Below are 4495 nucleotides of genomic sequence, written 5' to 3' on the forward strand. Positions count from 1 at the left end.
GTCGGAGGGGAGGGGAGCACGAACCGTTACCTTCCCGCCTCCCCTCTCCCCGCCCCGCGCGTCGGTGCGCGGGGCAGAGTCTCTCCGAGCCTCTCCGAGGCGCCTTTAGGCCCCGCGGTTTAGGCTTAGGCCCCTCTGCTCCGTGAGGCGCCGGCGCGGCTCAGGCAGCAGCTGCGCGACACACGGCCCTCGTATCGGGGCAAGGGCAGAGGCCAGAGGCCGCAGAGGCCACCGCCCCGCTGGCCGCCCTCCTCGCTTCGGGTGAACCGGTCGGCTCTCATTTGGGGGAGGCCTTCGTCGATATGAGCGGTCGCGGTCCAAGGTGACACCCGCCGCGGGGGTCATGTGTGTGTGTATGTGTTGTATGACTCGCCACGACAGGCGCGGCGTGGCGCGGTCGTCGAGACGGCCCGGCCAGACCGAGAGAGAGGTCATCGCTTTTGAAGAAACGCACACACACACAGCGAGAGACAGACTCAGGCAGGCCATGCCAGGGCATGACCCCGCTGTATCTGAGAAGGTAGAGAGACTAGTCTATAATAGTCTCTCTAATCTGACTGAGGACAACGTCGCGGTGTTGCTGATGGCCGCGAGGTGTGTGTCGTGTCGCGGGGGCCTAGGAACCGTTGCGTCCCCGAGGCCCCCGCGGCCCACCCGGTCGGCAGATAGTGCGCCGTTCCGTTCAGGTCGGCGCCGCGCGCGTGGACGTGGAGGTGATACTGTAGTGGCCCCCCCCAAAGTGATGTAGGGCGCCGCCGCGGAGGGGCAAGACGGCAAGGAGGTGCCGACGTGACGCTGCCGCGACGCACCCCGCCGCCGTCGTCGCGGTGTTCCTTCGCGCGGGAGTCACGGCCGAACGTGATGTCGTCGTGCGCCTCCAATGACCCGCGGCGGGGCTGTCAGACCGGACCAGACCGGCGAACAGGCGATTGGTCACGGCCCGGGTCACGGCGGCGCTGAGTGTATTTCAGCAGCGCTCAGCACGGTCGTGAACACGAACAGGCCGCGGGGTGGCCTCCAAGGACAGGTAAAAGCAGGGCATGCTCACAATCAGTACTCCGCCCTCCGCCCTCCGTCATGTACTCTGATTAGAGTTCGTCTCTCTAGAACTCTATCAGAGACAAGGGGCCCGCGCTCAGCTCACGGGCGTAGCAGGTGCACGATAACGTAGGTCGCCTCCGTCGCGTCGGGCGTCAGCTTTGGTGAAGGGCAAGGACCCCGTCGACGACGAGTGCGGCGAAGGCACGCCGCGTCGATTTGCATATAGAAGTGGAAGTCATCGGTGACAGTGCGGTGGTGCAGTGCGGCAGGCGCGGACGGTGCGGACACGCGCATCGCCGGTACCGGGTCACCGCGCGCCGCCCCGTGCCGCCCCGCGACAAACCAGACTAACGCCCAGCGCCCCGCCCCGCCCCGCCCCGCCACGCCCCCCATGCAAACCTCGACTCGAATCCGCCGTTATTCCAAGAGAATCCCATCGCGGAGCTTGTAGCCCGGGCTCGGGCCGGGCTCTGCGCCCCGCTCCGCCCGGCGCTCCAGCGCACCTTCAGGGCCATTGCGGAATAGTATCAGCGCTCCAGAGCGGGACGACCAGGGCAGAGCGGTCGTTATTATTCAGATAAAGTACACGGGGTACATAACGTAGCTCGGAGCGAGCGTCGTCGCCCAGAGACGGCAGCGACGCCGGGAGAAATCTCGTTATGACGGTCGGAAGGTCTATGCGGGCCAGCCGAGGGCGCGATGCGATGCAGCAGGGCGATGCCGATTTAAAAGGAACGCAACGCAGGGGGGCGTCATGAGGGGGAGGGGAGGGAGGAGGGCCACATTCAGGCGGAGGGGGCAGAGAGGCGGCCGAGGAATGCAAGCGGAAGGAATGCAGTGAGAGCGAGAGAGAGGGAGAGAAAACAGGCTGGCGCGGCGTGGCGGGGGGACGCCTCTGAGACGTTCCGCGCTTTCAGGTGTCTTTGTTCTCCGTCGCGCTCACCTGTGCACCTGAGCGTCAAGGATGGGCCGAGGGAGAGGGAGAGAGAGAGGAGGCGAACCCTCCGTCCCTCGGCTTCCCGTGCACGCAGCCCAGCCAGTCCTGCGGGAAGAGGGAGGGGCAGGGGAGGAGGCGTCTACTACCAACCACGCGCCACAAAAGTTCGTTTTGGGGGGAGTTATTGGTTCTTTGTAAGGAGCAGTCATGAAGAGCTACATAAAATTTATTCCAAAGAACAAAACTCTCTTCTCCCAGACGGCCGCTAGCAGCCGGTGGAGCTCGCGCATCGCGGCGCGATTCTAGTGCCGGGAGGTTGGCAGCGCGCGGCGGTCGGAGTGGGGGGAGGGACGCCACGCTCACTCGACGAGGGCGGTGGAGGGGAGGGGGAACCTGTGCTTGTGCTCTCTCTGGGTCTCTCTCCCTCGGCCAGTCAGTCAGTTTCAGCTCATGTGTCGGACTCGGTGCGGACGGCGTGCCCCAGGTGGTTCCATTGACGCGGTGCTCTCTGCTGCAAAGCGTCCCGCCCGCCGCGGCCTGTCTCGCGAGTGTGTCGCTCTCCCGGGTCCACGAGCCCCGCGACGCCAGTGAAGCTGAGGCACCTCAGCATCCCCCTTTGTCCTCCCGCGCGCGTGGAGCCCGCGTCGTCTGCTGCACCGCGAGCGTCATCCTGCGCCGTGAGCTCGCCCCCGCGCCTCGCTGCGCCCGAGAGAAGCGCCCTTCGGATTACCTCTATTCGTGCGGCGTCGGGCTGTGGTGGTCGTGAATCGTGAGACATTGACATCCCCGACGGAACTGGGTCATAACATTCGCCTGTCATTGGTGCACCATCTTTCGGTCCAAGTGTGAGCAGTGTGTGCCCGTGGACACCTGCCCTGCTCGTCCAGCCAACAGTTTGGATTAACGCCCCACCGTCGTCCTGCTTGGAGGTGAGTGTCGCTCAGTGTCACTGACAAGATGAGGTTAGGATCTCGTTGGGATGCTGGGTGCTGGGTGCGCGAGGGGGTGGTGGTGGCGGCGGCGGCGGCTGCTGGGGGTGGTGCGCGGGCGCGGTCCAGGGGAAGGGGAGGGGGGAGGGCGAGCGCGCCACATTCGAATGCGGGCGCTGCTGTGTGGCCCCGGGCCAGCGCCCCCCTGCTGAGCATCTACCCGGGCCGGCCGGGACGGTGTGGAGCCGGCGAGGACAAAAAGCATCTTCGTGTTGAAACAGGATGTCATCCTTCCAGCGGCCCCGGCCCGGCGGCCCCGGCCCGGCGGCCCCGGCCCGGGGCGCTTTGGGGGCTTTACTGCTTGTTGGGACGCTCTTTAGATGCTTACGTCAGATTGGTGCCGGGCCAGAAGAGCGCGAGCGAGCAGCTCCAAAACAAATGACTACTCACTTTCAGAGAGTGGTTCTGTGTCTCCTTATCTGCTTTATTTTACTCTTCCCTCTCTGTCTCTCTCGTGAGGACCCCTTCCTTTCCCCCCCTGGGCGATTCTCTCTATAGATCTGTGGGGATCACTCCCACCCGAGCCACCACCACGGGTCCTCCAATTACCACGTGCATGCTCCATGACTCCCCCCTTCACCCCCTCTCTCCCCAAGTTTGTCGGACCCCACCGGAAACCTCCCATTCCGCAGAGGGAGGAGGAGCCGGACGAGGAAAAGGAGCGTTTGGAGCCAGGAGGATATGTAGTTAGCGATAAGTAGGGTCGAAAAGGAGGGTCCGGCGAAAAGGAGGGTCGGCGCAAACCGCCGCGTACGCTTGTTCGAGCTCGCTCCTGTCCGATTTTTCGACACTTAAGCATCCGTTCACGTTCGCTATGAACGATGAACACCTGAAATGTGGACAGAAGCGAGCTCAAACAAGCGTACGCGGCGGTTTGCGCCGACCCTCCTTTTCGGCGGACCCTCCTTTTTGACCCTACTTATCGCTAACTACATATCCTCCTGGAGGCTCTGATTCACTTTCCGCCAGCGTTTAGGCGGCGCTCCCGCCCGCCTGCGCCGCTCCGCCCCTCTGCAGTCATGCGGCCGATACATAATTGCAGATTCCGCCGACCCGCCTCACTCACACATGTCCGTGAGCCAGGCGCACTCGCACACAATCTGGCGTGTAATCCACTGCAGCAGATGATGTAGATAGCATGGCTATCCCCATCTACGGCAGGGCGGGCACAACGGGCGGCGGGCGGGCGGATGGATGACGGCGGCGGAGAGAAGAGGAGAGGAGACGGACCAGAAAACAATAAGTAAAAAGATTTTATATACGGGCTGCGGGCGAGGGCCCTCGAGGGAAGCCCTGCAGGCGTCCTGGAAGCAGCGGTGATCTCCTGCCTGCACCGTCATCTTGGCCTTGCCGCCGCAGCCGCAGCGACGCATCCGGTGCGGAGAGGAATGCGTCCTGCTGTGCGAGAGCCTTGGTGCAGCGCCCTCTGGCGCGGGTATTAGGGGGGCGGGGAAGGGGCGTAAGTAAGCCGCCGGAAAGATAGGCTATTCGTGCTGCACATTCCCTATACGCCCTCCCCCTCCCCCCC

The sequence above is a fragment of the Frankliniella occidentalis genome, unplaced genomic scaffold (assembly GCF_000697945.3).
Source record: "Frankliniella occidentalis isolate FOCC.00 unplaced genomic scaffold, Focc_3.1 Scaffold184, whole genome shotgun sequence".
NCBI lineage: Eukaryota > Metazoa > Arthropoda > Insecta > Thysanoptera > Thripidae > Frankliniella > Frankliniella occidentalis.